Below are 23,845 nucleotides of genomic sequence, written 5' to 3'. Positions count from 1 at the left end.
CCACCACATTTGGACCAAAGGTAAAGGAAACTGTTACCAGGAGTGAGCAGGGCAGTACGACCTTGTCTGCCATTGGAATCCATTTTTCAACTATTCTGAGATCCTTTTCCAAGAATCAAAGACTAGGGAATAAAATGTAGTTCAAGAAATCTCAGGATTTTCACCAGGATATTTCTGGAGACAGACCTCCCACAGGCAGAGACAATTCCATGGGATGTTGCCCACTGGGCAGAGTTGATCTGTAGAATCAAGGTTTCCATGGACCTTTCACAGAGAACTATTATCAGCATCCCTGAACTTGTGTCCAACTGGAGGCAGTTGGGGGACACTTCTCCTTACATCTTCTAGCCTGGCAAAATATAACTTCGGATTCTTGAGTGGGAAGTATCATTACCAGAGGATATACATTACCCTTTTCAGAATCCCCAAAGACAAAACAATCCGGTCCTCCAAGGCTAACAAGGATCCAGAGTTTATTCAAGGTTCTTTTTAGTTCCAAACAAGACAGGGTTTCTCAGACCAATACTGGATCTCAGCAGTCTGAATCTGTTCTGGATGGTCACAGTACAGTCCATTCTACCTCTTCTGAGGAAGGACGTTTGGATATGCTGTATCAAGCTGCAGAATGCCAACTATCATATCAAGATCCAGCGTCAGTCCAGGAGATTTCTCCATTTCCGGCTAGAAGCCAATCATTATCAGTTCAGGGCACTGCCATTCAGTCTCACCACAGCTGCCCCTGTGTTCACCAAGGTAATGGCAGCCGTGACAGCCTCTCTCAGGCTGCAAGGGATCCAGTTATTTCCATGTATATAGACTATTGTTTTTTAACTGCTATCTCTAGGGATCTTCTAAAAGACATTAGTCATTCCTGTTATATCTAATGACTCACTTGGGAAATTCAATAAACGTTAACAAGAGCAAGCTATCCCCAAATCCATAGAATTCAGAGGCTGCCACATAGACACTGTACATCAGATAGAAAACTTCCCTTAACACGAGTCAAATCCATTATCACCTGGAGGACAACAGATCTTAAAGCATCCCTGGCCACAAGCTCGACTTATCCTATGACTCTTAGGTCTAATGGCCTCCTCTATAAATGATGGTTCCTTTGGCTAGATACCACACGAGAGTTCCACAGTGGGCACTAGCTGTACAGTGGTCACAAAACCTATATCTCCTTTACCTCAGAGTTCATTTGACTCAGGTCTGCAAAGACCACATATGATGATGGAGTTCATCCATTTCAGTTACTCAGGGCAGACACTTCCATCCCATGACTCCCAGAGCCACAGTCACCACAGAAGTCTCCTTTCTTGGGTGGGTGAGGGGGCATTTTGAAGGGAAGATTGTCCAGGGGGACATGGTCATGAAAAGAGGCCAAACTTCACATCAGTGTCCAAGTTGCAGTCCTCCTTACAATGCAGACATTTCAGAACCTCCTACCCAAGGTTGTGATTGCCATACACTGAAAAGTAATTGGTGTGGTACATCAACAAACAGGGTGGAATGCACTCATACCCTCTTTGTCGAGAAGCCATGAGAGTTTGGCAATGGGTGATGTCTTCAAACCACTTTCTAGTAGCAAAGCACGTACCTGAAATGTCCACTATTATGCTGGCCAAACTAAACAGAACTGTACTATTGCCTCACAAGTGGTCTCTCAACAGAACAGAGGCAACTGAGATTTTCAGCCAGTGGGGCCAACCTTGCTGTGACCTTTTTGCTTTATATCTAAACAGCAAATGCAGAAGTTACTTTGCCTTTATCCCTCAACAGGGACAGTCACAGAGAGATGTTCTTGCCCATTTTTAACCTCTAGGTCTCCTTTATGCCCTTCTGCCACTTCCCCTTATCACCAAGTTCATTCAGAAAGCCATGGAGTTGAAGACCACAGTAATCCTCATTTTTTCTTTGGCCTCATCTGGTCCACCCACCATGGGCCTGGATCCATTTCCAGATCTCCTCGTTCACCCATACAGGCTGCCTAAAATTGACTGCATGGTTTCTCCAAGTCTGATTGCCAGTGATGCCAGGCTTTCTTCCCCGGTAGTCCATATTATATCATCTTCTCAAAGAAACTCCACCAAAACGTCTTACAAGAGCAGATGAAAGCGTTTTCCTATCTGAGACTCTTCGAAGGGACTAGACCCATTTTCAGCACCTCTTCCTGAAATGATACAGACACTACATGAGCTTTTTTCTTCAATTAGCAGCCATCTCAAACTTTCACACAGGGCTCAACAATACATCTATTTGTTTCCCTCAAAGTGACAAAAGCCTTCCTTAGAGGAACCTTATTACTGAGACCTCCAGTTCATGATTCAGTCCTTCCACGGGACATTATTATTTTACTCCAATCGCTAACCCCAAAAACGTTTGAATTGTCAGCATTTGAAAATATAAAGTTTCTCTAGTGGAAAGCCATTTTTCTGGTTGCCATTACATCTGTAAAACATGTCAGAATTACAAGCACCGTCTTGTAAATCTTCTGTCCTTATTTTTCACAAGATCAGAGTGTCACTGAGAACAAACCCTTACTTTCTTCCCAAAGCAGCTTCAGAATCTAACTTGAACCAACAGATTTACCAATTTACCAGTTTTCTTTCCAAATTGTACCAACAAAGGAAAACATAACCCTGCATACCATAGGTGCTCATGTCTCCATCATACTAACAGTTTCAGAAAATCAGATCAGCTGTTTATATCCTTCTCCTAAACAAGCTTGGACAATTGGTATTGAAGGTAGCCCTATCAACAGAGCTAGCATATTTCATTTGTCTGTGATTCATGAGGGTTGTCTTTACAGTCAAAGCCCAAGGCTCATTATACCAGGGGGATGGCAACTTCAACCACATGTGCAAAAAGAGTGCCTGTAAGTGACATATGCAATGCAGCAACCTGGTCCTCAACTCATGCACTTGGGTATCATTACAAGTTAGAGGTGCAGTCTAGGACTCGCACATCTTTCGGCTCAGCCTTACTCACAAATGTCCTTTCTTGTGACCACCCAGCTTCCTGTCAGGTAGCTTGGGGATCTGTCCCACATGGTGAATCAGACAAAAAAGACAACATCGGGTACAAGTTATATACTTACCGTAATGATAGATCTGTGTTGTCTTCTTTCATCTTGTTTAACTCCCCTCCATCCTTCCCCCTGCCAGATTGTCATTGTTTCCTTCTAGGGATCAGCCATACCTTCTATGGGCTCTGTCTGATCCCTTTGTAACTCTTAGACTGTATAGTGATTTATTTTAATTGTCCTCCTTATCCTTTCCCACATAGTTTGTCACCATTTTTGGTCCTCCAGCAAGCTCGATCTGAGGTAGTTCAGGCAGGAGACTGGGATCGTGGATAGGAGAGTAATCAGAGCTGTTGGATCAGATACTTTGTTATAAGGCACCAAAGTCTGATCCAACAACGCACATGTTGAACCAGATGAAAAAAACATAACACGGGCATTTCGTTATGCTAAGTAAATAACTTGTATTTCCCTTTCGTGAAAAAATCTGCTTTGTGTGGTTTAGTTTCTTCAATTTCTTAAATCACCACTCATTGTTTAAGGTGTGTTTATGACTCTAGATACTGCATCCAAGGCTGCTGTCACTGGTACCGTGAAGTGGTTTGCCTGGCTTCATTCTCAGAACATTCCAGAAGATAAAAAAAAAAAAATCTTCCTTTGGATAGGATTGCTTCTGGACCATCTCCTGTTTAAGTTATCAAAAAATGTGATGAGAAGAGTAAGCCAATACTGGGCATAGCTCAGATTTTTCAGCCCTCCTTCAACAAATTTTCGAAATGATTTTCTGTTTCCTCATCCAGTTTTGGTAATAAACAAAATTAAGTCTCAGCAAAATGCTGGTAACCAATGTTTAAAATTGGCAAGGAGGAAGAGAATGCATGACCCCCCGGTACAAACGACAGTCAAATAAGTCAGAATGACTATATAAGGAACTTCATTCAAACCCCCCATTCCACCCTGGCTGTCCATTATCCCTTCCAGAAAGTCTGAAACTCCATTTCTTCCTTTGGCAACAGATTGTTTTAGACAAATGGGTTCTGAGAATGATTTGGCAGGGTTACACTTGGCAGTAGATAGAAGTCTCTCCCTTCCAGGGAATTATTCCACATCTGCCAGACCAAACCATCTTGCCCCCTCCTGTCCTACAGCACATGCTTTCTGAGGGAATAATAAACCATTACTTCTTCCCAGCCGGAAGAGGTTTTTATTCAAGAATGTTTCAGGTGCCAGAGAAAGAAAATGCCTGGAGACTAGTTCTTGATCTTTTCCTAAACTGGTATGTGATAGTATCCAACTTGAGAATGCTTTCACTTCACAGCCAGTGTTACCCCTTCTTCTTTCTTTTGAGCTTTTTGTTAACCTTAGATTTAAAAGATACTTACTACATACCTATTCATCCAGACTTCAGACATTGATTCTCTTCCTTACCCTTTGGGCAATCCACTTCTCTAAATGTTTTCACAAAGTGTCTGCCTACCTATAGTTATAACCCATTGCAGGCTTCAGGATATCCAAATTTTTGCATATTTAGATAATTTACTTATCTTTGCAAGCTCTTAAATGTCAGGAGTTTCTCAAATGGATGGGAAATCTCCAGTGCAGGTTGGGATTCCAAGAGAACATTCAAAAGTAGGATTGTGTTCCTGGGGTGCTAGATACCTCAGTGCTAAGAGCTTTTCTTCCACAAGAAAAACTGTATCTATATTTAGATCTATTTCATGGGTTTTCTACTGTGAGGGAGTACCTTAGGATTCTGGGTCTCATGGCATCTGTGATTCTCTTGAAACCTCTGGCAAGACTTCACATGAGAAAGATACAGTGGTATCTGACGTCTCTTTGGTCCCAGTGCCAGTACCAACACCCACTATCTTTTCTCTTCTCGCAGGCCCCTCCACTTGAAGACATCAAATATCCCTGAATCCAGGTCTTTCCTTCTCCCTTCCTGCTCCAAAGCAGTTTGTCACCACAGTTGACTCAGACTTTGCTTGGGGAGCAGTGTCAAGGGGGATAAAAGTGCAAGGTGTCTGGGACAACAAAGACACAAACACGTAAATGTAAAAAAATTACTTGCCCCTTATCTAGGCACTCAACATTCTAAATCAGTTCTGGTTCCCAGGACCACTTCAAGTTACAGATAATACCACAGTGATGTACACAAACAAGTAAGGGGGAAACAGGTCTGACCCCTTTGCAGACTAGCCATGTTAGCATGGGTTATAGTTTTTCAGCACAATCTCGGTCGGCAGGTTTCCTGCTTTCTGTTAGAGTAAAATTGTGTAGCAGACAAGCTAAGCAGGACAAAAGCAGACAGACCCTCATGAATGGAAAATAGATTGAGAGGTGGCAGTCTTCCAAGATTTGATCTATATGTGGGGAGTTACAGAAATATTCATTTTTGCCACTTCTCTGAAGAGTCAACTGGCAAAAATCTGTTTCAGGACTCCATACAAGAAGGTCTGGAAGACAGATGCCCTTCCCTTCCCTGATATCCAGGATACTTCTGATGGTTCAGAAGGACCCACTCCCCCAAGATCATTGTAGTGATTTCCCTTCTGGCCCAGGCAACTATGGTTCTTCCTTTTGGAATTAGCCAGGGGCACTTACCACAAGCTTCTTCACAGACAGGATCTAGTCAGACAAGAACTGGATATTTGATACATTAGGACTCCAAACTGTCTTCGTGTTCTCCCTCGCCCTCTGTCTTTGGGGGGTTCCTTACACTTCAGAAAAACATGCTGAGCGTTTCCATCTCAAACTCACCAATGAATGTAGCTGTGGGCAGCAGCACAGACTCTACATGGTGCCCTTTCCGGCCGATTATCTCAGGAAGTAAGTCAAAGACTTTTCCTATTGGAAAAGTGATAGACAATATGTTGAAACCCCTATATGAGAATGTTAAACACATGGTAAAAGATTCGTGGGACTTTTTGAAAAACTACCCTGTTTCTAAATATAATACAAATATTATCTTCAGTAGTATAGATGTCATTGACCTATTTAGTAGTATTCCTATTGAGGAAGGACACGAAGCATTTATCAACTGCTTAAGAAGACATACTGATTTATCCTGGGACACTATTACATTATTAGGGGATCTGATGTCTATTGTGCTGGAAAATAACTTTATATATTTTGAGGGAGAACTTTTCAAGCAGACCAGGGGAGTAGCTATGGGTGCTGCTTGTGCACCCATATTTGCTAACCTGGTCATGCTGGAGTGGGAGGACACTCATATTTTCAGCAGTACATTTTACAAGTCCATTTGCTATTACTCAAGATTCTTGGATGACATCTATATTATGTGGGAAGGTGAAGAAAATTCTTATTTTGACTTTATTGCATATATTAATTCTAGCAGTGAATATTTAAAATTCACTGAAGTACACAATAATCAGGGGGTTCCTTATTTGGACACACTGGTTTCTGTTAACAATGGATGTTTAAAGTCTAATATTTACAGAAAAAACACTTTTTCGAACTCATACATAGACTTTTACAGCTATCATCCAAGAAAGATGAAGTGTAATATATATAAAGGTCAATGCATTAGAGCTATGCGAATGACGTCTGAATATGACGACATGATTAAAGAGATAGGATATATTACTTCTTTATTTTTGGAAAGAGGGTATGCAACAGATTTAATGGATGACATATCTAGATATATATTAGATCAGAGAGACAGTAGATATACCTCATTATTGGGAATGAACATCTCCCATTTAAGACAAGACCAACTAAGTAATGAGATGACAATAAGAGTCATTAATAAATATAAAAAGGCTTATATTATAGAATTTGGACCCTTTACTAATATAATTAAAGACATCATAATTAATAATTGGCATATTTTAACAACTGAACAAGAGATTTTGGAGAAGGTTGGTAGTAAACCAATATTCGTTAACAGGATGGGAAGGAATTTAAAGCATTTATTAGAATTACCCAAACATGGACCGAATGAATTCAACATACATACCAGTAAGTGTGGGGCATGTAACCAGTGCAGTTATATTAATGAGAACAGTCCTATTAAGTTATTGAATATAAATGGCACTAGAATATTCACATCCAAAGGGAACTGCCAAACTAAGATGCTGGGGTACATAGCTTCTTGTACGGTCTGTCCTGCATTTTACATCGGGAAGACTGAGAGGCATTTTAAGCAAAGAATTTATTCCCATACTTACTGTATCAGAAGGGGAGACAACAAAAATGCTTTAGCCAGACATATTATTGATAAAGGGATTGAGCACACCTTTAAGTTTTCCATTATAGAGACTATAAAGAACAACCCAAGAGGAGGCGACACCAGGAACTATCTTGCCTATAGGGAACTGTATTGGCAGGTGTATACAGATGCCACTTTCCCACCTGGTTTAAACGACTATATGTCCATAAAACCCCTATTGATGTTAAATGAAAGAAATTGATTTATATATCATGCACCTGATGAGTGCAGTAAGCAGCCCATTTTTCATACTTATGTCACATGAGTGAAATATAATATATTTTTTGAGTTTTATTGTTCAAGTTTTCCTGACAGTTTCACATTATTATATTTAAATAAAGTTTGCATAGTGTCCTATTTAATATTGGAATATACTTAGATTAAAACCAGTTTAATAATAAGCATTAAGGCAAATAGATCACACTATTTGTGTTTGCTTTTTAACATATTTTTAAGATGTTATATCACTTTAATTTGAAATTTTTAAACAGCGCTTTTTGGCGCCAATTTCAACTACATATGTTTGTAAATGACTGATTTTATTTGTTCTGAGGAAGCTCGCTGTGGTTGCGGGTGAAAGCGCTAAACCAGGATTATTGTATGACATTAAATTTGTTCTTTTTTACCATCCGGTGGATTTATTTTGCTGACAGCTGTTATTTTGCTGATAGCAGTTGTTGTGTGGAAGGAACTGTTTGGGGAGGTGTTTTTGCTTTTGTGTTTCAAGTCTGACCCAAACGGATCAACGTTCTTTTTCCGGAGTTGCCCTCTGTCTTTGGGGGGTTCCTTACACTTCAGAAAAACATGCTGAGCGTTTCCATCTCAAACTCACCAATGAATGTAGCTGTGGGCAGCAGCACAGACTCTACATGGTGCCCTATATGGGGAAGGGTTGTACAGACTAACCATTTTGGGCATCTATTGTGGTGCACAGTATCTTCAAGATTGGAGGACAAGAATCACAGATTGCGTGCTGGGACAGGGCTAGTCACTTGACGGTGTAAAATATGGCTCTAGGTGATTTGGTCATGTTGATTAATGTCACCAAAATGGGCATGGGTAGATGCCAGTGATAAGTGTGTTGGGGACCCGAGCTACTCTGACTCATGCCAGGGACCCATGTTAACAATGAGAGGCCAGTGTGTGTCCACCATAAAGCCCAGTAGCCTTGGGTCAGTAAGCTATGGTTCAGAAAGAGAGAGAGTCACAAGATCACATGCTGCGGTGGTTTGAAGTCCCAGAATCATTGGTAGAATTAGTGCAGGCTATGTACAAGGACCAAATGACTCAAGTACAATGTTCGGCCTTATGGGGGGGGTTCCCAGTGGGACTGGGTGTACACCAGGGTTCAGCTCTGAGCCCACTGCTGTACATACTGGTGAAGGGCTACTTTAGCAAACAGGTTGGAGGGGAACATATCAACAAAGTTGCTGTATGCAGACAATGTGGCATTACAGGCAGACTCATAAGCAAGAACTTCAGCAAAGGCTAGGGGAATGGAATACAAAACTGAAGGCACATGAGATGAAACTAAGCACAGATAAGTCAGTGGTAATGGCAACAAATTGGGGAAATCAGAAGAAGCTGAGAATTAAGATAGAAGGAAAGATAGTGAAACGGGTAAATAGCTTAAAGTATCTGGGAGGGGTGGTTGAGGAGAAGGGAAGTCTTAATGAAGAGGTCAAAGCTAGAATCAGAGGGGCGGCAGCCAACTGGCATAGAGTCTCAGGTGTAGTCTTTGACAGAAGAATGCCAAAGAAGTTGAAAAGTAAGGTATTCAAGACAGTGGTGTGACCAGAGCTACTGTATGGTATAGAAACCTGGGCAATAAAGGCAGAACAGATGAAGAAGTTAGAGGCGATGGAAATAAAGTGCCTGACTAGGGTGGTAGGGTTCTCACTGTGGGACAGATGAAGAAATGATGATATAAGAGCAGTAGCCAAAGTAGCTCCAATTGCAGAAAAGATCAAAGAGATCAGATTACAGTGGTTTAGACAAGTGTAGAAAAGTAGAAGACAATCTGCTGAAGAAGATTTGGGACAATCAGGAAGAAGGTAAGAAGCAAAGAGGTGGATGGATTATGTGAAAGAAAAGCTGTGACAGTCAGGCATGAGTGTTGAAGAAGGCAGGAGTGTGGCATTGAATCGAGAGAAATGGCAACAGTTAACATGATACCCCAACCCCATGTTAAAAATGGGGAAAAAGGGGGATGATGATGATGATGACATGGTTTCATTGAGAAGTAATCCTTTTAAGTAGTATCAAAGTTTACTTTAAGTTAAATTAAACTGCCTATTTCCCTCTGTTCTTCCCTGAACCCAGAGATGAGGGATAGAGGATGCTTCATACTTCGGATATCCACAGATAACTCTGGTACTATCTTGACAGAACAAATTCTTTAGAATTTCATCAGTTCATTTCTTGAGAATGTAAGAAAAAAAAGACAACCTGTGTCAAAGCAGACTATTTTCAAATAGTTGTCTTAGGCTATTACCTTTTGTTATTTCCAGAACAGCAAAACTATTCCAGGCAGGGTCAAGACATATTCTACTAGGGCCTTGCCTTCTTCTGTGACTTTTTAGAAAGGGCTAGATTGTACTAGAAGCAGTAACTTGGTCTTTTTACATTTACAAAACATTACTAGCTAAATTCCTTTTCCAGGGGTAGGTCAAGCTTTGCTAGGACCATTCTCCAGGTCCAATTTCACTTCCTGGTTCTTCTTCTTCTTTCAGCTTTTTCCCGGTTAGGGGTCGCCACAGCGGATCACCTGTCTGCTCATAATTGGCATTGGAGTTTTACAGTGTTGAGTTGCCAGCCCGGCGCTCAACGTTCCACAGAAGGCACACACACGCACACCTAGGGCCAATTTTAGAGTGTCCAATCCACCTACAGCATGTCTTGGGATGTGGGAGGAAACCGGAGCACCTGGAGGAAACCCACACGACCACAGGGAGGACATGCAGATTCCGCACAAAAGGCACCCCAGCCGAGAATCGAACCGGAGAACCTCTTGCTGTGAGATGGCAACGCTATCTGCTGCACCACCGTGGCCGCCCAATTTCACTTCTTGGTTCTAAGCTATGATAATCTACTCGTATACCTTAAGTTACTGTAGCAGTGGTAAATATTAAGAACATAGTACAGTTGTGTAAGTAAACGTAACATAACAGTAGGTGTTTTCAAATGATTACTGCCACAATAGCCACTCCCTCCCTCCTTCTCTCTTGTTTTTTGATGTATTTTTTATTCCAGGGTATGGACACTTTTGTTGTTGTTCCTAGCAATGTCCTTTCAGGGCTCAGTCACCCTCTATCATTTGGGATAAAAGTTCTGAAGGGCATGGCACCCAAAACTTTTAGTCAGCTCAGCTTGAGTTGATTAATGGTTTGGGCCCATGCGTGGAAGGTGCCCTGAAGCTTTGGAAGCTGGCCAGCTGTTGTATCCTATGCAGGCTATAACCCATATAGCTTGGACTACTGCAGCAGTTGTCATTTGATCAACTTATGCTAGTGTAAGTTTACATACACAACTGTACTTACGGAGAGGACCTCACTCAGCTGCATTGTATTTACCTCCTATTCCTTTCTCTCCTACCATGACTTAGGTTGTTATAAATGTGGAGGCAGAAGGGCACAACTCTCTCCCCCGGATTCATGAAGCTCGGCGCAAGGACGGCGGTAGGCTTGCGTCAGCAGTGCGGCATGAAGATGGCGCAGTAGTGCCAAATGCATATTAATGAAGGCGCGCTGCCAACACAGCCACGTGCACAGAAAAGGAGCGTGAGTGCATAGGGCGTGTCGAAGTGCCGCACGGAGGTGTGGAAATGGCAGCTGTCGACGTGCAACCTAAAATGCTTGCATATAACAAGTTGCAAGATATTAATCACATCTGTCAGTGGCCGTGGATACTGAAACGTATGCAAAGCATGCAAGAAAAGTACCTGCAAACACAAATGCACGGTAGGGAATAACGGGTCCCTATCCCGCGAACAAATGACATGGAAGACTGTGTGGCCGTAGTCCAACGCAGTGTAGATAACCATACCAAGTGGAAGTGAAACACATCATATGTTAGCGAGCCACCAGTAGGTACGTCCAGCCCAATGGTGAGGGTCACCAGCTGACCCATAATTTGAGGGAGGGTACACAGCTGGGCAGATGTGTCCATAACAAAATACACGAGAAATGTAGATATCTAGTGTCCGAATCATATCCCACAAGGCATGTAATAGTCACATACAAAAGGTATGTCCGTATGTCACATACCAAATGTGATAGGAAATAGAATAAGCATGTAAACGAAACAGAAGGAGTGTATAAACAGCTACAACAATAAGGACACATGTAGGCTGAAAGGAACAGTATTAGCCGTACCGTCGACTAGGATTACCACCTGTCCCACTTTGCGAGCGACAGTCCCTCTTTGGGCAGTTGTGTCCTGACAAAAACTTGTAAAAATGGCAAATGTCCTGAGATTATAGGACAAAATTATTCCCTATATGTTATGTAATAGTTGCATTAAACAGTTTTTCTGTATCTAAATTACATAAATGTTATAAGAAACAGAATAAGCAACTAAAATGCTACAAGAATAAGCTTTTATATAGGCAAGAATTTTAAGTTCTATCCTGTGTACTGACCGTGGGTATGTGTCGGCCTGTAAAATGTGATGTTTGTACCAAAAATGTCCCACTTTGGCCAATTGAAAAGGTGGCAACCCTACCGTCGACTGTGGGGAGGTGTTGTCCACTACAGTCGAATATGTGTATGGAAGATATCCTATCCTGGACATAGGAAAAGGTGGCATCCAACCAATGAGTACAACAGGCAGACAAAAACCGGAAGTCAGCGGTACAAGCCGAACTTGTCAGGATGTATCACAGTCGAACGGGTAGTACCCGGGTATACCAACTATGTAATGAAAGTTAAGTATGGGCGTGTACCTATGTGCATGAGGTATAGCATGTGGAAAGCAAACATGGCAGGGTAGTCCACACAACCATACAGGCACCTGACACATGTAGGGTATTCAATGTGTTATTCTGGCCGTGTCATGGGCCAACAACCAAAGCAGTGATGTATGGGGTGTGAGGTATCTGTGTGTGTGGAGTGGATGGGTAATGGTACAATCCTCCAAGGCGATACTGTGTCGTATGCAGAATAGGTGAAGCGGAGGTGTATGAGGCAGCAGCGGGTGAAGCTGAAAGAAACACAAACACATGTATAAACAGCTGCAATACAAGCAGGCAGGCCATACTGTAGAACACAATCCCACAAGCATATGAATATTGAAATGTGCGATATAAATGTATAGATATATCACCGGCACATACCCACAGAGTGGTCCTGATGGAACTGGCCATAACAAATGAAACACACCTGGATGCATAATGGACTACCCAGCATCCCCTCCACATCACACAACCCACTCCCGTACCTGAACGTCCACCAAATCCAACCGTATTTGGCCTACTGGTTTGGTGCAGCCACAGCTACACATAGTGACCACTACACATATGTAGTAGGTAGTGTCACCCTAGGCGGTTGCAGGATTGCACACTATGTATCCCTTGCATGTAAAGCCCCCGGCACATTTTCATAACTCCAAAAAGATGTTCGTTATTTCGCTTGTTGTGAATCGGTCCAATTTTTGGATATCCCTCATGGGATACGTAACCTGTGTAAACATTAGAACGGAAGACATGAAGTCCAGTCCTGTAGATATCTGGACAGAAGTTGGAATGTGCATTACAGGTGCACGACACTGTCCAGCCCTAAGTGGTCATGCATAACCTACTACCCAGGATCAAACACCTGCCCGTGACCCGACATGAATAAGCGGGAGAATATATTGCACACATTCGCATAGTGGCAAATGGTATAAGGGTGATGAAGGCACTGACGTAAACAGGTTAACCCTGATCTACTGTGTGAGGGACAAGTAATGTGTGTGTAGGTGTGACCGACCATACATGTCAACCTCTGAAAGCAAGATATCTGGACAAAGCCGTGAATAAAAGTGGGACAAAGGCCCAAAAGTAGGGACAATTTGTAAAGATTGCTCTTAGAAACTTAGAAAGTTGATAGAATAACAGTTTGTACATTGGCATTAATTTCCTGAAGAGTATGAAGTCTGAAACTCAACTGTCATTATGTTCTGACTTCAGTCTTTAATGATTAGCTACTGATTTGCCAGAAAACAACAGTGTATTACAGAGGTCCGTACATATTTACAGTAACAAACCTTCGTATTTGTTTACTGTACTACTGCATACCTGTAGTTAATTCATGTCCAAAATAATAATCCTCGTATGAATGCATACAGGAAATAGTCAAATGTGAATGGGAACACCCCTCACCGTGGATTATGCATTGTAACCACCCCCACCCATATTATGTATTGCCAACATAAAAAACTGCTGACAGGTGCCGAAACACCTGTGTCTGTAAGCACAAGTAAATATTTATAAAATGGACAAATTCTGTCCATGTGCTTTGTCTGACATTTGAACTCAGTCAGGGCAGTTCCGTTCACCAGGCAGACAAGCCTAAACCCAGATCACCACATGAACACCCTGACAATCAAAGACTTGTATGTGCCAGGACTATAAGCCTTGGAGTTCTGCATATCCTTGGAGTGATTACATATGCAGCTTGGGTCCAGAGCAGTAGGGAATAGGGAATGTGTATTATGTAGTACCGCGTTTTTCCCAGCAGGAGAATGGATGCCTGTGTTGTAAGTGAAGCGGTGAGGCATATGTTAATGTAGCTATGTACTATGGGTATGCATATAAATGAGTCAGAACACCAATAGTGTAGTGGTTACAGCATCCGGCCAACGTGAATGCAGTCCCGGTTCAACTACGACTACAGCACATATAATTTTAAAGTGTAATGAATGCGTCTGTGCTGTAAAGACATTTAAATATGTAAAGGTGAACGTGTGTTTCACATATGTCTGTTAACCGGATTACAGATATTTTACTGGTACCGTCACAATTAATAAAGCCCATGTAAGCAAAAAGACTTAGTAAACATATTTAACCCACAATAAGGGTATGCAAGTGCACCTGCGCGTAATCCGCTCACAGCATAGCAAATGAATGCTGTTTTCTACACGTTATTTATATATCTATATATGGATATATATATTTGTGTATAGATATATACCCACAGACAAACTAAATAAATATATGAAATAAAGAATGTACAGACATATATTTATATATATATATATATATATATATATATATATATATATATATATACACACACACACACACACACACACACACAATACATTGATATATACATAACAAACATATAAACATATGTCCTTGTAGATATAACACATGTACATGAATAGGTTACGTCATAGCTATTATGGATAGACATACAGACATGCAAGATAGGTAAATACACTGCTGCTTTCCAAACCATTGCCCGGAAAGTACCAGTGTGCCAGATCTGCAAGTTCTACTCTTTAAACATGGATATAGGTGTCCTTTGCAGGACCCCAAAAATTGATCCACTACAGGCACCGTCCTGTAATGATTGAAGCAAAGAAAGTCACATCCGCAGCTACAATATAGCTGTACATGCAACAGTAGCTTGTGCAAGGGTAATAACACATGGGTTGACAGAATGTATGACATATGTCCCGATATGCGGAGAGTGGATAGTGCTTAGAAGTGTCTTCATACTTTATTATCGCTCACATTAAATATGTCTTATGACTACTGTGGAGGGGTGTCAGGTATGGGAATCATGGGTATGCAATAATGGGCCTAGGTGTTGGTTGGCACAGATTTATTAGGTCCGCCCCATGGGAGTGATTAATATTCCTATGTGGGTATAGCACACGCCTGTATCTTCCAAAAATGAAGAACCCATCTACTGGATAGTGTGTAAACCATTGGGGGAAGACGTAGGGACTTATATCAGTGTCATGTAAGCGATTATCATGGACGTACATGCGTACGAATAAGATGGTAACCATACCTCTCAAACTTTCAGAATAAGACATCTGGACAAAGGCATATTAAAATAAGTACAAATAGGGACTATTTTAAATATTCCTCTTACAAAGTTAGAACGTTGATAGAATAATGGATAATTCATTAGTATGATTGTTTTGAGGGTTATTAATTATAAAATACTAATGTCTGTCATTATTATCTAACCTCACAGTCCTTAATGACTTGCCACTAATTTACCAGAAAGGCACAATATTATGAAAAAAGGAACAAAATTATAAGTCTAAGTTTGGGATATTTACCCAAAATGTGTACAGTTGAGAGGTATGAAGGTAACCCTGTCCTAAATAAATGTACAGAACTAGTGATATTAGGTGGACAGGTGTGAAGAAAGACGTGATGACAAATGACAAAACATGTACAAGTCAAAAGCACGTACCTCGATAAATGTGAATGAATACCTATGCCCTGTGATAGTCAATGTGGAAGGTTAATAGAAACAAAATAAATGTGATAAATGTGTCCCTCATGGTGTTATGCAGTGTCCCCAATACAGTGTTCAGTCTCCCACACTCGCATGTGAGTTCTGCCACTGACGGAAAGCGCAAATACCGGTGAACACATAAGGTAGATGATAGCATAATATGTTTTGATTAGCACCTGTTGGCTTTTGTGAGGAACACAACACTCTGGGCGGGTGTGTCCTGCAAAAGGAATGTAATGGCATCTGGCCTGTGATTTCTTCTTGTGTGTAGTGGTGTAATAAAATTATATATCTTGTATTAGAAACAGATACATGTTATAGGAAACAGTACTATCGACTATACTACTACAAGAAAAATCTGAAGGTATGAAAAGCGCTGAAGTAGTCAGTTTAGTATTGACCATAGATATGCGTTGACTTGTCAAATGTCACAGCTGTATATATAGTACCTATAGGGCTGTCACCTTTACAAATGATGAAAGTGGGTGCTGCTCTGTAGAAATGTCAGACGTAGCAGGTCAAAACATACCTACAGCCATGCATACTCCACAAATAGACATATTAGCACACAGCAAAGCTTAGGCCAGGATTCATGGAGCCTTGGCCGGCGTGTACGAGTAGAGTAAGAGTAGAGCAAGGCAAGATGTCTGCTGAGCTATTCAGCAATATCCCGTAGGGGCGTGTAACACAGCCCCTAAAACGAACGTTGCACGGACAATTTTAGGATATGCAAATTACCCCATTTGTAGGTGAAAACTATGCAAATGATGTAAATTTGCGATACATGAAACAGTAAGCTGTCCGTGCAAGAGTAGAGTTATGTGCAGAAATGTACCCGGATGTTAACCGAGTTATGTTCTGCAAGTAGCTAAACGGAGCAATGTCAGCTGCAAATAAAGGATGAAGTTAGACAACAACACTTGTAAATATTCATATAACAGCAACGACCAAAAGAACACCAGTGAGTAACAGCTGTTAAAGGATGAAGTTAGTTGAAGAAGCATGCCAATGGCCAAATATAAGGCCAGTGGCATTTTTTTTCCATTGGAAATTAATAAAACTCTATTTGTCCTCCCCGATCTCTGGTGTTTAAGCATAGCGCAGCGGTGCGAAAACGCGCTGCGCTGTCAAAACAAGAAAAATATTTAAAATATACATACAAATTGTAATTTTAGTTAAAAGTTAGTTGGCCATGCAGGTGAATGGCAAGCTGAAGACAACATGGCTACTGAGTACTGGTTGCTGTGTGTGGAAGCGCTCTGTCAGAGATGTAACCAAGCATTAGTAGGCAATCCGATGCAATTGAGGCTGAGGATAGTGAATCACAATTTGTCATGCCATATGGGCCAAGCCACTACAGTGTAAGAGTAGGTTAAGGGGACTATCAGAGTAGAAGATAGGTGACATCATGAGTGTGTATGTATAAAACACTGTAATCTTATCGGAGCAGTGTGTCACATGTTTGCTGTCAGTTACTCATCAGTGGAGGAGGCGTGTTATGATTTATCCTAGGTAAAGTCAGGAAACTGATGGTGTATGCCATGGATATCACTGAAGTTTCTTGCAAACCTGCTTACAGTGTGTTCGCGCCTGTAAGCCCGAGTAAGCATGTGTGCACGTCAGCCCGTGTGTGCGCGTTGAAGAACGAGTAAGCTAGTGTAAGAATGTTGAAGCCAGTGTAATGTCGTGTAAGCCAGTGTACGCATTTGTAAGCATGCATAAATCTGTACTACACACATCACACACATACTGCACACTCTGAAACACATGCTGCCAATACTACACACGTCAGTCAAATGGCACATGGATGGATAATAAATCTTCAGAATTAACAGTGCTGTAAACTATACTACATTGATGGTCATAGCTGCAATGCATCATGCCTGCTTACATACACGTAGAAGGATATCACACTTTGTGTTAACAACATTTTAACATTAATACAGTGCTATAAAGCCACCCTGTGCATCAGCACCATGTTAGTCTGTTCCTGCATCAATGTTACACATCACAGGTGGTGGCACAGGTGTCATCATATGCACAGGGTATGGTGTTTCTTTTCCAGAGCCTGTCATTGAGCCATCCAATCAACATGTAAGTATGTGTGTGTGTGATGGACAACAGTGTTTGCATGGCCCAATGTTGATGCAATGTGTGTGTATGTGTTAGCCCTAGCTGTTTGTTTTATGTGTGTGTGTCTGCATGTACACAGTTTCACCATGTGTCAGCCATATACAGGAGGTTGTGGGACAGTCACAGACCGTACCTGCCAGGCTGTACAGATCGCCATTACTGGCCATGGACACCCCTCCATGCATTCAACAATATTCCAGTCCTGCACTTGTCAATGTATACACATACATTCTTGGGATCTGTATCACAACCTGTGGATAAACGGGAGTCAGTAATGTTAACCTGATTTGCATAGTATTGTCAGTTAATACATAGTTATATGAGCCATACTCATCCTCCAAAGTAATAACCACTGCTGACTGTTGCTGAGATATGCACACGACCGTTTAAAGGTGCTGTACTATCATTGTTTTCAATGTCCCTTGTAATACCCAGCAACAAAATAACTGGTCACTACACAACTATAACCCAGGATCACTACAGCACACAGTATGTGCACTATCACAGAGCCATAGCAGATTTACATACATCAAAGGTGATCACGTACAGATAATGCAGCACATTCAATAGTGCTAATATCCACATACGTATTTATATCTATCTACATTACACACACACACACACACACACACACACACACACACACACACACACACACACTTGGCAGGGTTGGGATCAGAACACAGACCTAACTACCTTATCACACTACAGCATTACGTATTTACAGAATGCGCTGCCAAGATTACTGAACACAGCGCTCCCAGAGGCATACTTCAAGGTGGGTGACATCATCCGCAAAGGCAAAGACGCCGATAGGGAATGTATGTGGTGTGAGGCGTCTAAAAGCATTACCGTGTCCCCAGGCAGCTGGAAACACACACACACACACACACAGAGGCACACACTTGGCAGGGCTGGGAGTCGAACATAACCTAACTACCTTATCACACTACAGCAATACGCATTTACAGAACGCGCTACCGAGATTACTGAACACAGCACTCCCATAGGCAAACTTCTAGGTGGGTGACATCATCCGCAAAGGCAAAGACGCCGATAGGGAATGTATGTGGTGTGAGGCGTCTAAAAGCATTACTGTGTCCCCAGGCAGCTGGAAACACACACACACACACACACACACACACACACACACACACACACACACAGAGGCACACACTTGGCAGGGCTGGGAGTCGTACATACACCTAACTACCTTATCACACTACAGCATTACGTATTTACAGAACTTGCTACCGAGATTACTGAACACAGCACTCCCAGAGGCATACTTCTAGGTGAGTGACATCATCCGCAAAGGCAAGGACGCCGATAGGGAATGTATAGAGAGTGAGCAGTCTGAAAGCATATTACTGTCCCAAGGTAAACGTAGACAAACACACGGCAGTGGTGTGATCAGGGCAACTAAATATCTACAGAGCACTACAACAACACTACATAGATACGGGACGCGCCACAGACAGTACACCCTGCAAGACAGTCAACCAGTGTGTTCAATGTAGGCATCCATCGTGACGTTGAAAATGGACATCTGTTGCCTGGATGTCCACCATCGCTATACAGGATGTCAATGGCCATGCCCATACACAGAGGCACATCACCAATACAAAGTGTCACTGGCCATGCCCACACGCTTAGTATCACACGTCCGTTTGGAATGTACTGTGTGTCCATCTACACAACGGCGTACTGGGCATGCTCACACACTTAGTTGCAAAGGGCCGTCTTGCATGCACACAGATTCTAAACATGTAAGGGCGCAGTTTGAAATGTACTGTGTGTCCAACTACACAACGGCGTACTGGGCATGCTCACACACTTAGCAGTTGCAAAGGGCCGTCTTGCATGCACACGGATTCTAAACACGCAAGGGCGCAGTTTGGAATGTACTGTGTGTCCAACTACACAATGGCGTACTGGGCATGCTCACACACTTAGCAGTTGCAAAGGGCCGTCTTGCATGCACACGGATACTAAACACGGAAGGGCACAGTATGGTATTACTGTCCCCACGTACATGAATGCCACTCACATGTATTGACCAGTACACACTCAGGAGCCATCACAGATGTCTGAGGTGCAGATCACAGAGGTACACACCGCAGTCTACAATGTAGCCCTCAGACATCACCATGTCGTTGGACCAACAATACACAGCCATACGTCAACACAACACCATGTGACTCATGACCAGTGGACTACATAGGTGTACAGCAACTGTGCAGACTACACGTGTACCATCAGGGTTCCATCATGTGTTATGCATTGCAATGATACCACTGTACATAACCAGGTCGGCTCTACACATACCAGGGGCCCTGGGTCTTACACAGCTGTGACAGATGACTGTCGCTGTACACCAACGAACACACATGTTTGGATATGTCATACATGTAATTGCAGTGGATATGTGCATGGACCACACACACAACACATATGTACATAACATAGCTTTTGCTGTCCTCCGTGCAGACAAGTGGCTACAGCAATCATACGCACGCAAATGGAAGGTGGGTCCATGGCTGTTGAATGCTAACAGTACATGAGGTAGCAATGTTGACCGAGGACACATTCCCTCTGTACTAGTTACCCATGACACCCATCATATCATACAACAGTCCATGTGTTATGTATGTCAACACACATGTCCACCAATTGCAATGCATACAAACATGGCTACATGACAGGCATGTAGGACCAACACACATGTACAAACTGTAGTGTGCATGCAGCTACCATGCATGTGCAGTAGCTGTTGTAAGTAACTCATCTGTGCCTAACTACAACATGCAGTTGCAATGCAGCCTCATTGTTGACACCTGTATATGGTGACATACTGACACTATGGTAGGATGTACATCAGGTATGGATGGCTGTGTGTACATAAAGTGGTGATCCACCTGTGTAGATGGATGTTCGCCGGGGACGGCTCACAGGTGTGTCACACGCCATCCTACCATTACATGTGCAAACAGTACGCTATGTTACTGTTACTTGACGGTGAAGACATAAAACCTACACAGCGGTCGGGTGTTACCGACTGTACGTCACTTGACACCTGTAACATTTACATCCTCCCGTGTGCATATAGCAGCACAATTGCCGGACATAGTGTTGGTACACATAATGCGGCCAATACTGCTGCATGTCTGTCAGACGTATCATCATATAGCAGGTGTATCATTCACAGTACTGCCATGTGTGTTTGCATGTGTGACCATATATGCCACATATGGTGGGGAATACATCCCAGTTGTTACACACCCCTGTACACTGTTGTAGACATCTGTACATACTGCAGTGTGGAAAGCATGACATAGGCAGGTGTGGTGTGTGTATCACACACATCAGCTATCCATATGTGTATGACATTTGTGGTCTCCACAGTGTGTGTGTGTATGTGTATGTGTGTATGTATGGCTGTCTGGTGCATGGAGTGAGGGTGTATGCTACCATACAGAACACACAGGATCCCTAACCCCTCATGGTGATGCAGTCTACTACCCTGTTGATGCCATCGGTCTCAGCCGTTCAGCCGTACTGGTTACCTGTACATGTCCTTTCTCTGTGTCGCGTAGTGTGGGTACACAGTACTGTGAGGGTGATGACCACATAGGCAAGTGTCCTCACCTCAACACTATGGGGTGTGTGTTATAGTGTTGTTGACCCCGTGAGTGTGGGCATGTTCCTGTAATGTGACAGGGTATTACTGCTACACAGTGAGGCCTCATGCTATCAAGTGGTCTCTAACGTTATCATTGGCCAGACCGCTTTGTACAACCCCTGCACCATGTCAACATACCTGTGATGTGACCTGGTATGGATGTCACGTCTCTAGCCACTGTAGTCTATTAAACTGCACACATGCTGCTGGATCAGTATATGTGTGGACATCTGTGGTATGTTTCCAGCAGTCCGGTTGAGGCTACGTATAGCATGCTGATATTGCCATACGTGCCTGTGAGTACACCACAGTTGCACATGGGAGACTGCAAACACTGCTACCTGTAGGCACATGCAAGTAGACCATAAGGATGGAACCAGGGCATCATTACCAACATGCTGTTACTGTTGTTACCGAGACACATACTGTGAACATACAACAATGCATGCTACACCTGTACTACATGGTATGTCTGGTGCGTGTCAACAGTACACAACTAATGTAATATACACGTCTCTCACTATTCTTACACAACTAATGTAATATACACTTCCCTCACTAGTCGTACACAACTAATGTAATATGCACTTCTCACTATTCTGTTCACCCTGTGCATCAAACCATTTGAGCATGTCCTTGCACTGATGGTGTGGATGACAGGGATGCGGCACAGGCTTCATCGTATGCACAGGGTGATCATGTTTCCCAGGGGCATAGGCTGCACCAATGGGTGACATCATGTGTGTGGGTAAGGGCCGGTGATATGATTGGACATGTCTGTTCAGTATGCATGTGGGTGTTGTGGTGCCCTACAGATGTGTTTGCGGTGTGCGTGTATGTATGCATACAGTTCTGCCTTTTGTGAGGCCTACACAGGGGTATTATTGACAGCTCCAGATTGCACAGACCAGGTTGTACAGCTCACTGTGTCCGGCCACGGCCACGTGACCTGTGCCTGCCATGGGTTGCACGGGCACTACCAGGTGGAGGTACAGATTGGCTACTGTCCGACACATGTCCACTGGAACCGTGTCCCCGCTGGGAACGTCCAGGGCCACGTCCACGTGGCCTGCTGTGTCCTGGTGTGGACAGCGCAGCACCAGCTGCACTGCTACTGGCACTATGGGAGCGGGCATGTGAGGTGGCACGCTCACGTTGACCTGCACTAGGTGGTGTAGCTGGCCTACGTCCACGTGGCCTACACCTCACTCCTACCAGATGTTCCAGCACAGACGGCTCACGCTCGCGGATTGCCATACCACGGTCAAGGATTCCGACCATGTCACCCAATCGCCTGTCCAGAACATCAGCAATCTGCTGTTGAGCATTTGCCATTGCCTGGATGTTTTCATTTAGGGTATGGATAGCAGCCCTCTGCAGCCTGTGCCCTTCTCTATTCTGCCGTTCAGCACGTGCCTGTGCCGCCATTACAGTCTGGAACATGCGTCTGGTGATACCAGCTGCTGCGCTCTGTCCTGCAGGTGCATGTCTGCCAGAGGTCCTCCTACGAGCAGCACCGGCCACATGCCTGTGTGGCACATCTACAGACATTACACTGACACCATGGTGTGGAGACACACCTTCTGTAGCCACCACACGTTCCTGTTCCACTCTAACAGACACTGACTGTCCTTCCTCTATGGCCACTGGTGATGCGGTATGTGTTGGCAGCAGAACTGTGTGCGGGGAAGAGTGGGACATAGCTGGGATGGCAACCATTGGCACAGATTCAGCCCCTGACAACCCTGCCTGTACCTCATGCATATGTTCATCACTGCTAGTATCCGTGGGGACACTAACATCAGATGGACCGCAGGAGGGTAACGCACCTACATCACCTGTGAATGCAAAGAAAGACTCTAAATTACAATAGACACACACAGACACACACACACACACACACACACACAGACACACACCATGCATGTGAGTCGACAGACGGCATGCAGCATGCCTGTGATACAGCAGACGGCATGCAGCTCAGACATTAATAGTGTTAGTAAACATACCCCCTGGGGTGCACACTACAGCAAGCAGGTGTCATATCAGTAGCCATGCAGTTCACACAATCATGGTAGTATGCATGCATCCCCGTGATACACCATATGGACCAGAACAGGATAACAGTACACATGGCTGACGTGACCTTGACATGTAATCTGCTGACGTGTGCATTAACACGCATACATGTCTGACACAATGGTGTCCTGACACATGTACAGCGTCGTAATGGGCATCACATTGCTGTGTTGTCTGCATGCCCTACAGATAGAATGCATGTTTAGCAAATGTGCATGTGCATGGAAGGGTAGTGT

General features: G+C 43.2%; 1 protein-coding gene across 1 annotated transcript in view; it reads left to right on the top strand.

Moving 5' to 3' along the window:
* The window catches only part of LOC122808815 (C-type lectin domain family 2 member B-like), a 1,263,928-nt gene that overhangs the window by 96,873 nt on the left and 1,143,210 nt on the right, over nt 1-23,845 (top strand). The gene's annotated exons all lie outside the window — the stretch shown is intronic.

Source organism: Protopterus annectens, chromosome 8.part0, assembly GCF_019279795.1.
Source record: "Protopterus annectens isolate FY-2018-M chromosome 8.part0, PAN1.0, whole genome shotgun sequence".
Lineage (NCBI taxonomy): Eukaryota > Metazoa > Chordata > Ceratodontiformes > Protopteridae > Protopterus > Protopterus annectens.
The sequence above is the reverse complement of the archived record's forward strand: the minus strand, read 5'-3'. Positions and strand labels throughout refer to the sequence as shown.